Below are 10,849 nucleotides of genomic sequence, written 5' to 3'. Positions count from 1 at the left end.
GAAGGCTGAGGTGGAAGGATCACCGGAGCCCAGCAAGTCGAGGCTGCGGTGGCCGGGAGCATGCCATAGCACTCCAGTCTGGGCAACAGAGTGAGACTCCGACTAAAAAATAAATAAATAAAATAAAATAAAAAATTAGCTGGGCGCTGTAGTGCATGCCTGTAGTTCTGGCTACTTGGAAGGCTGAGGCGGAAGGATCACCAGAGCCCAGCAAGTGGATGCTAGAGTGGCCACGAGTGTGCCATTGCACTCCAGGCTGGGCGACGGACTAAGACTCCGACTCAAAAAAAAAAAAAAAAAGTTTTGACTGATCTAGGCCTTAGGGTTCATCAGGTACCCTCAGGACAAATGCCAGCTACAAATGCCAGTAAAGGCTGTTTTACTGGAAAGGAGTTGCCCTTCCTTATCATCTCTGGCTTCTGTTATTTGTTTCCCTTACTTTGTAGGCAGTTCATCAATGCCTTACAAAATATAATTTTTTTTTTGAGTTGGAGTCTCATTCTGTTGCCCAGACTGGAGTGTAGTGGCACACTCCCGACCACCGCAGCCTCGACCTACTGGCCTCCGGCGATCCTTCCACCTCAGCCTTGCAAGTAGCCGGAACTGTAGGCACACGCTACAACACCTGGCTAATTTTTGATTAATTGTAGAGCTGAGGTCTGGCCAAGTAGCCCGGGTGGGTCTCGAACCTGCAGACTCAGGCAATCCACTTGCCTCAGCCTCCCAAAGTGCTGGGATTACAGGCTGAGCCACCAAGCCCAGCCTAATTTTTTTTAAAGAAGGGTCTCATTGTGTCGCCTAGGCTGCAGTGCAGTAGTGTGATTATGACCCACTACAGCCTCAATCTCTTGGACTCAGGTGGTCCTTCCATCTCAGCCTCCTGAGTAGCTGGGACCACAGACATATGCCACCATGCCAGGTAAAAGATTTTATAATGTAGTCATTATTTTTTAAAGTGCTATATATGATGAGGGGTTTCCCTATACCCTTCTTCTTCCATTTTGCTGGAAATGGAACTCTCTTCTGTGGTTCTATCCCATCTCATTCTATCACCACAGCTCATCAAGGTTCTGCTTCACTTGCCACTTTCTTGCTCCCCAAATGCACCAAACTCTCTTCGGCAAAGTCTTTGCACTTCCGGTTCCTTCCACTGGGTTGTTCCTTCCTGGTACTGCCTAGCCTGGCTCCTTTGCATCCTTCAGAATATATTGGCTCACTTAAATGATAAGTGCAAGGGTAGTACTACCTTCAGGTACAGCTGGCATCAGGTGCCCAAGTGATTTTACCACTTATCAGGTTTCTCTGTTTCTGGCCTCTCCTGCTGGGTAGGTTCACTCTCAGGTAGTCACTTTCCTTGTGGCAACCTGTGGTTCCATGTTTATAATTGATTCGGTCAACAATTCCCAAGGAAAGAGGAATTCTCTTTCCCAATAGTTTTCAATAAAGTCCTAGTATTAAGTTTCATTGACCAGGCCAGGGTCATGAGCCCATTCCTGGAGATGGACTGTGATCAGCCTCACAAAAAACATGCACTGAGCAACCATATAGGAAAGATGGTTTCCCCAAATATATAAAGGTACTGTTATTAAAAATAGGACAAATGGGTGTTTGGAAGGTAAAACCCATAGATGCCCACCCATCATCCTTGACTTCCCCTTGGTTATTCCCTATACTTTACTATTTACTTCCTTCAGAACACAAATGACCTTACTTTTGTTGACCCTTTATGGTCTTCTTCTCTTCCTCTGGATGGAGAGTGCTCAGAGGGCAGGAATCTTGCATGTCTTGATCACTGCCACATCCCCAGCACTTGGGACAGTGTCTGCACACAGTAAGTGCTTAATAAAGGCTTGTGGCAGGAATGAATTTGCTGAAGAGCCAGGCTCTTTTCCTTCCTCCCTCCCTTCCTTCCTTCCTTTTGAGTTGAGGTCTTACTCTGTTGCCCAGACTGGAGTGAAGTGGTGCAATCACAGCTCACTGCAACCTCAACCTCCTAGGCTCAGGCGATCCTTCTGTTTCAGCCTTCCAAGTAGTTGGGAGTACAGGCTCACACACTACCATGCCCAACCTTTTTTTTTTTTTAATAGAGAGAAGGTCTTGCTATGTTGCCCAGGCTGGTCTTGAACTCCTGGGCTCAAGCGATTCTCAATCCTCAGCTTCCCAAAGTGTTGGGATTATAGGCATGAGCCATAGCATCCATGTCTTTTGTTTTCTTTCCTTTTTTTTTGAGTTGGAGTCTCACTCTGTTGCCCAGACTGGCGTGCAGTGGCCGCTCCTGGCCACCACAGCCTCGACCTGCTGGGCTCCAGCGATTCTTCCGCCTCAGCCTTCCAAGTAGCTGGAACTACAGGCGTGCGCTACCACGCACGGCTAATTTTTGATTTATTGTAGAGATGAGGTCTCGCCAAGTTGCCCAGGCGGGTCTCGAACCCATGGGCTCAGGCAATCCACTCACCTCAGCCTCCCAAAGCGTGGGATTACAGGCTGAGCCACCGAGCCCGGCTCTTGTTTTCTTAAGAGTCTCCCACCTGAGGTTATTACTTTATGCCAGGCAACAATAAATATTTCCCACTCTACTAGATCAGTCCCTTCAAAACCTCTGCTTGACCCCAATTTCTTTCTTTTTTTTTTTGAGTAGGAGTCCCACTCTGTCACCCAGGCTGGAGGGTATTGGCATGCTCACGGCCACCTGCTGGGCTCCAGCGATCCTTCTGTCTCAGCCTTCCAAGTAGCTGGAACTAGAGGCATGCGCCACCACACCTGGCTAATTTTTCTTGATTTATTTTATTTTTTGAGTTGACGTCTCACTCCATTGCCCAGGCTGAAGTGCAGTGGCATGCTCACAGCCACCCCAGCCTCAACTTGCTGGGCTTAAGCAATCTTCCACCTCAGTCTTCCAAGTAGCCAGAACTATATTACCATGCCTGGCTAATTTTTTGGATTTATTGTAGAGATGAGGTCTCGCCAAGTTGCCCAGGTGTTCTCGAACCCGTGGGCTCAGGAAATCCCCTCACCTTGGCCTCCCAAAGTGCTGGGATTATAGGCATGAGCCACCGCACCAGGCCCAACCCCAATTTCATACCAGCTACCACTCCATTTCTCTGCTCCTTTAAAATTTTTATCTATTTTTAGAGACAGGGTCTTGCAGTTACCTGGGCTGAAGTACAGTGTTACAATCTTAGCTCACTGCAGCCTCAAACTCCTGGACTTAATGGATCTTTCTGCCTTAGCCACCCAAGTAGCTGGGACTATGAGTGTGTGCCACCACACCTGGCTAATTTTATTTTTTATTTTAAAGATGTGGGTACAATTCAGGTTTTTTTTTATTTTAAAATATATATTTTTTGTAGATATGGGAGGGGGGTCTCACTGTGTTGCCCAGGCTGTTCTTGAACTCCTGGCCTCAAGTAATTCCCTACCTCAGCTTCCCAAACTGTTGGGATTACAGGCATGAGCACTGTCCCCAACCCTCTGCTCCTTTTCAAAGCATAAGTTCACAGAGGAATGGTCTACATTTGTATGGTTGCTTCCTTACTTTCAAATTATTATTCATCTCGCTTTCCTGTTTTTCTCTCTTACCTCTGACCCCTCCTGCTAAGTTTCCTTTGCTGGTTCCTCTCCGTCATCCTGACCTCTACCTATGTAGTGCCTCTGTCCTCTGTCCACTTCTCTATCTACACTTACTCTGGAGGCCTTTCATCCTGTTCCATGGCTTTAAGTCCATCTATATGTGATAACTCATCGAATTTAAATCTTCAGCCCTAACTCTTTGACATTGATTTCCAGAAACAGCTATATATCTGCCAGTTCATCATGATTATTTAACTTTGGTGTCCAAAACAAAATGATTTTCAAAAGTTTATCTATACCTATGTGTGTAGACCTTTACCAGAAATATATTTTTCTTCTCTGTTTTATTTTATTTATTTATTTATTTGAGTTGGAGTCTCACTCTGTCACCCATGCTCATAGCCACTGCAGCCTCAACCTGCTGGGCTCAGGTGATCCTTCTACCTCAACCTTCCAAGTAGCTGGAGCTACAGGTGTGTGCTACCACACCCAGCTAATTTTTTTATTTATTGTAGAAATGAGGTCGCACCAAGTTGCCCAGGTTGGTCTCAAACCTTTGGAATCAGGAAATTCTCTCGCCTTGGCCTCCCAAAATGCTGGGATTACAGGCTTGAGTCACTGCACCCGGCAGTGTTTTATTTTATTTATTTATTTACTTTTGAGTTGGGGTCTCACTCTGTTGCTCAGGCTGGAGTGCAGTGGCACAATCATGGCTCACTGCAGCCTCAAACTCCTGGGCTCAAGCAGTCCTCTTACCTCAACCTCCTGAGTAGCTGGGCCTGCAGGCACACACCACTATGCCTAGCTAAATTTTATTTTTTATTTTTTGTAGAGTTGAGGTTGCACTATGTTTTCTGGGCTTGTCTCAAACTCCTGGGCTCAAGCAATGCTCCTGCCGCGGCCTCCCAAAGTGCTGGGATTACAGATGTGAGTTACTGCATCTGGCCCATTTATTTTATTGAATTTGTCTTTCCACATTAGACTGATACATAATTAGCATGATTTTAAAATTAGACATTCATTTTACAATGCACAGTAACCAAACTGCATTATCTGAATGCTATGTTAATGCCAACTATTTCAAATATTTTTTGAAAAGAATATTTTCACCTTTGGAGGTGAATGTAAAACCCTGCAAGGTATAATATTTCTTAGTTGTACTGAAAAAATAGGAAGATATAACAGGTTATTACTATAGGCCCCTTTTGTTCTTATTCTTATACAAAAGTAATTCTCATTTAGGGAAAAAAAATTCTTGACCTTGATTTCTCTGCCAAACCTGCTCCTTTCTCGGTTTTCCCCATTTTAGTCAAAGGCATCCTAATCCATCCTGCTGCCTCATCCACAAGCACAGAGGGCATTCTCTCATCCCCACACTAATCCGTCCACAAGTTCCCTCCATCTCCGAATAAAACGCAAATCCATCCTCTCTCCCAGCCCCTGCCAGTATGCCTGGCACCAGCCTCTCTCAGCCGGATTACTGCAGTAATCTCCTAACTGGTCTCCCTCATTCCCCTCTTGCTCTGTTTCAGTTCATTCTCTACACAGCAAACAGCATGATCTTTTAAAAACAAATCAGATCATGTTAATCCCTGACTTAAACCTTTTAAAGGCTTCCCTTGCACCTATAGTAAAATCTGAAATCCTCATCCTAGACTCCAGCTCCAGGCTGCATCTCAACCTTAGTCCTCCCCATTTTTCTGCTGACTCACCAGGTACTGAACACATGAATCTTTCTGTCTCAGGGCCTTTGCACTTGCTATTTCTTCTTCTGGGAAATCTCATTCCCCAATTCTGCATGACTGGTTCCGGTTCATCTTTTAGGTCTCATCTTAAGTGTCACCTCCTAATGAGAAGCCCTCTCTGGTTCCTTTTTGTATTATTTGACAAGTTTATTCCTTGGTCACGATTTCTAGAGAAGAACTCTGGAGGCACACGGCCTGAGTGTTGAATCCTAGTTCCACTGTTCCTAGACTATGTGACCTTAGCCATTTGCCTCTCTGTCCTTCAGTTTCCTCATCTGCAGAATGGGGTATCTGCAAAATATAGTAACTCATAGGATCAGGACCTGATACAGGGTAAGCACTAAGTAAATATTTCCTTGATTTATTTTTAGAGACAGGGTCTTGCTCTATTATAAGTCTGGAGTGCAGTGGCACAATCACAGCTCACTGCAGCTTTGAACTCCCGAGTTCAAGCGATCTTCCTGCCTGAGCCTCCCAAAGCACGGGGATTACAGGTATGAGCTACCATGCCTGGCCACAAATATTAGCAGGTATTTTATTATTCTTTCATGACATATTTCTTGGCATTTAATTATTTTGATTTCTGAGATGTACGCTTTGTAGAAACAGGAATTGTGCTTCTCATATTTACTACTGTACCTACCCATAGAACCTTGCACAGTGATTCATGTGTAGTAGGTGCTTAATTACATTGTTGAATGAATGCATGAAAACAGAAATGATCCTGGTCCTTATGGGACTTGTCCTACTTGCCTTTCTACACTTGCCTATTTTAGAGATGAAAACTGAGACCCTAAAGGTAGAGTGATTTGAGCAATGCTTCAAGAAGGGGAAGTATAATTTCTACTTGCCAGAAATGTGATGAAACTCTTCCTTGGTGCTATCTACAGAGCTGATAGCCATCTCCTATTCAGCATCATGGCCACCCCCATACTCTTTGTCTAGCCCAAGATCATCAAAAAGAGGACCAAGAAGTTCCTGTGGTACCAGTTGGACTGATAGATCAAAAATAAATATAATGAGACTGAGCATGGTGTCTTCTGCCCGTAATCTCAACACTTTGGGAAGCCGAAATGAGAGGATCACTTGAGGCCAGGAGTTTGAGACCAGCCTGGGCAACATAGTGAGACCCCATCTCTATAATAATAAACAAATACACTAGATGTGGTGATATGTGCATGTAGTCCTAGCTACTCCAGAGACTGAGGATGGAGGATTGCTTGAGCTCAAGTGTTCAAGGCTATAGTGAGTCATGATTGTGCCACTGTACTCCAGCTTCAGTAACAAAGCAAGACTCTGTCTCTTAAAAAAAAAGAAAAATTAAATGTAACTGGGAGAAACTCAGAGGTATTGACAATGGGATGTAGAGAAGATTCAAAGGCCAAATCTTGATGCCCAACACTGGTTTCAGGAGCAACAAGAAAACAAGGCACATGCTGCCCAGTAGTTTCTGGAAGTTCCTGGTCCATAGTGTCAAGGAGCTGGAAATGCTGTTCATGTGCAACAAATATTACTGCTGAGATTGCTCACACTGTTTCCTATAAGAAACAAAGATAGCAGCTCTGAAAATAATCCAGTCAGGCCTCAGCAAAGCCATTGTGGAAAGAGAAGCCCAGCTGGCCACCAGAGTAACCAATCCCAATGTCAGGCTGTGCAGCAAAGAAAATGAATAGACAGCTCATAAGCACATTTTGTGTTTAAATAAAACCATGAAACTGCAAAAAGAAAAAAAAACAACAATGTGGTGAAGCATCAAGAGTATGTGGAACCTGCTACCTTCACTGTGAACAAAAGTCACAACATTTTATTCTAGGGTTATTAACTAGGGCAAGATTTTTTTTTAATCAAAAGAGAAATTAAAAACAAAGAAAACCTGAGCTTTCTGTATAGAGCAGCAGGAAGGATTGTAGTGCTACTGACTGAGATGACATTGACACTGCAGTTGTCTTTCTGGAGAAGACTTTCAATCCCCTGTCCAAATAATTGCTCCCCTGCATCAACATTTTGTTCATGCCATATTTAGGAAACAGAGGCCTCATTTTATAAATGCAGGAACAGAAGCTGGGAGAGAAGGACTTGCTCAGGTTCACACAGTAAATTAAACCCAGGTCTTCTGGCTTTTAGGAAAGATTCCTTTAAGCCTAATTGATGTAAAAACTCTTAATATGAGAATGGAGAGAAAGAAGAGGTGAGGAGGAGGGAGGAGGAAGAGGAGAAGGACTAGAATAAGGAGGATAAGGAGGTGTTGAATCAGGTGTTCATTGGCAGGCAGGGGCACCAACAGGTGTGTAAGGCAGCCAGAGACCTTGTAAGGAGGGCAGAAGTCTGTTGGGGAAAGAGGAGATGGAGGTTGGGACCTGACTGGTTTATTTTCAGAACTGCTATCTTTGTCTGCATCTGCTAAATTATTAAACTGAGCTCACATCCTAGAGGGTGCCAGGCCAGGTTGCCAGGGAGAGGATGAAAGGGAGGGGTTGGATGTCTTAGCAGAGACCTCACAGCTCCTAGGCTGGAATGCAAGTGCACTCTTCAGGCCTTGACCCTGTGCCCCACCCCACTCTTAGCTGATGGAGGATATTCTGCTTGGGGCCACAGCCACACTTATCATTCCTTCTGCAAGACTCTGTCTCTGCTGGCTTCTGCCACGGCAGGGAGTAGATACATACCAAAGTAGATCCTGGAACCTGGTCCTGTCTGGACTCCATTTCCCTTCAGGGTCTCAGATTCAACTACAGATTTTGAGTCAGATAAATATGACCAGTTCATGAGATCTTGGACAAATCCTTGCAGGTAGTGGTGTCCTTATTTATGCCATAGATATTAGCAGTTCCACTTCTCAGATGAGAACCCTGATGTTCAGAATGCAAAGACGCCTTTCTCAGGGTTGATAGCTAAGAAAGGACTGAACTTCGGTTCAAACACAAATCTTTCTGATTTCAGGCCCCTTTCCTTTCTCTGTTAAAATTTTTAAAAAGTATTTTCTCTGTATTTTAGATTTCATACAAAAGAAAGGTACTTCACACCTTTTTTTTTTTTAGTTGGAGTCTCACTCTGCTGCCCAGACTGGAGTGCAGTGGCACGCTCCCGGCCACCACAGCCTCGACCTGCTGGGCTCCAGCGATCCTTCTGCCTCAGCCTTCCAAATAGCTGGAACTACAGGTGCACGCTACCACGCCCGGCTAATTTTTCGATTTATTGTAGAGATGAGGTCTCGCCAAGTTGCCCAGGTGGGTCTCGAACCCACGGGCTCAGGCAATCCACTCACCTCAGCCTCCCAAAGCGTAGGATTACAGGCTGAGCCACCAAGCTGGGCTACTTCACACCTTTTATAAAGATCAGAAAAACACAGTAATCATTATAGTTAACAATGCATCCACTCATTCCAAATGCTGTGTTTGCTGTGCACTAATAGGTGGTGGGCTGTGGCCCCTGTGCACCCTGGGAGTGTGAAGCTCAGGCCAGTTAAGGAAGTTGGCAAGAAAGATGGCAGATGCCAAACCTCTCTTACCTCTGGTCCTTTGCACATGGTGATCCCATCTTGAATCTTTCTCCCTTCCCCTAACCACCTCTGCATCACTAACTGATTTGTCCTTCAGGACAAAACCCTCTCTGATTCCCTCCCCACTGGCCTGGGCTCAGTGCTGCTCTTTATTTATTTATTTATTTTTTTGAGTTGGAGTCTCACTCTGTTGCCCAGACTGGAGTGCAGTGGCCCCTCCCAGCCACTGCAGCCTCGACCTACTGGGCTCTGGCGATCCTTCCGCCTCAGCCTTCCAAGTAGCCGAAACTACAGGCACACGCTACCACGCCCGGCTAATTTTTTGATTTATTGTAGAGATGAGGGCTTGCCAAGTTGCCCAGGCGGGTCTCGAACCCGCGGGCTCAGGCAATCCACTCACCTCAGCCTCCCAAAGGCATGAGATTACAGGCTGAGCCACCGAGCCCGGCTGCTGCTCTTTATTTCTACAGTCTTTGAGCTTTCCCCATCCCAGCAGAAATTTCACTGAACCGCCATCACCTGTGTGTCTGCCCAGACTCACCAAGGGCAGGACCCATCTGATTATTGCTGTACCTCCAGCAGCCAGCACAATAGAGGAAGTAATGAGTAGTTGCTGAATGAGTGAAGTAAAGAATGAATTAAAAAAATAAGTGAATGGGGAAGGGGATGTCTCCATTCTCAGCAAGGTCTACCCTTGTGTTACATTTCATTCAGACAAATGTTTATTGACTGCCTTATGGAGACAGGTACTCTACTTAACTTCAGGGGATTCTAGTGATAAGCAAAACCAGTCAAGTGAGAGAGAATATTAATGACTAAACAATAAACAGATACATATATATGGCTTGTGGAAAATGCCATAAAGGATAGGAAGAGGACACTGTCAGAGAATATCAGGAAGGGATGACTTGGGGTGGGTCAGATCGGTGTTTGAATCCTTGTTGGCCCCTTACCTGCTATGTGACCTTAGGCAGTCCTCTTCACTTCTCTGGGCTTTGGTTTCCCACCAGGAAGAAAAGGCTGCTTATCTCCTTCTCTTTGGGATAATATCTAAAGATAGACAGCATTCATTCATTCAATAAATATATGTTGAGCATCTCCTCCCACTCAGAGAAATTACCTTTCCAAAATCACCATGATGGGTAGTGTGTATAGGTTTTGGACCCAGGTCTGACTGGTTCTCTGGATCCAGCTGATGGTGAGGGATGGGGGCAAGTCCTAGTCTTCTTCCCCTGGATTCATTCTTCTAGGAGTTGGGAACAGTGCTCTGCCTGATGCTGGCAAAATGCCTGTCATTCTCCCTACCATGATGGTAGTGGGGGCTTCTGACCTGAGAAAGACTCAAGGTTGCATGATACAAAGGAGACCATTCAAAGGGATACCACTACTCAGTAGACAATCCTCTTTGCTGGGGACCTCCTCCAGCACCTTTGCATCCACTAAACCCTCCCCTCCCCCTACACTGAGTCCCATCACATTCTCTGAACAGTTCTTCTCACTGAGACCTCGCCCCTCACCAGGTCATCCCTGCAAGCCCTTCCCCTTCCCCTCACTGAACCTCCATTACTCCTGGTCACCAAGCACTCTCCCTCTGACTGACTTCCTCCCCTTAAGTCCTCCCCACTTCCTCTTTGCTGAGCCTGGTGCACCTCAGCCACCAGCCCTGCTTTCTGAGCCCCTTCTGAGTGGCCTCTCTGGAGCCGAGCTGTCTTGCCATCACTCAATCTCACTCAGTCTAAGCCATCTGAAAACATTTAGAAAACATGTTTGTGGGGGGGAGGGGGGAGGGAAGCTCTGTCCTCACCTTCCTCATCAGACCAGTATAGCTCTGCCATCTGTCTCCTCTTTGGACTGCAGCAGTCGCACTGGTCACACCTTTCACAGGTCCTCCTGAGCCCAGAGTCTGCTGCAGGTCTTCCCAATTGGTTTCAGAGTTGGTTTCTGGTGCTCTGGTCCTTGCCCCTGCCCACCACAGAGACTGCCCATTTCTGATGGCACTTTCTTTTTTTTTTTTGAGTTGGAATCTCACTCTGTC

The 10,849-nt window shown here is 45.7% G+C and overlaps 1 pseudogene; it reads right to left on the bottom strand.

Moving 5' to 3' along the window:
* The window catches only part of LOC103262721, an 11,229-nt pseudogene extending 2,388 nt beyond the window's left edge, over nucleotides 1-8,841 (bottom strand).
* Between the last annotated feature and the right edge of the window lie 2,008 nt (nucleotides 8,842-10,849).

Source organism: Carlito syrichta, unplaced genomic scaffold, assembly GCF_000164805.1.
Source record: "Carlito syrichta isolate Samal-C Ts95f unplaced genomic scaffold, Tarsius_syrichta-2.0.1 Scaffold304598, whole genome shotgun sequence".
Taxonomy (NCBI): domain Eukaryota; kingdom Metazoa; phylum Chordata; class Mammalia; order Primates; family Tarsiidae; genus Carlito; species Carlito syrichta.
This window is presented reverse-complemented; position numbering and strand designations above follow the sequence as displayed.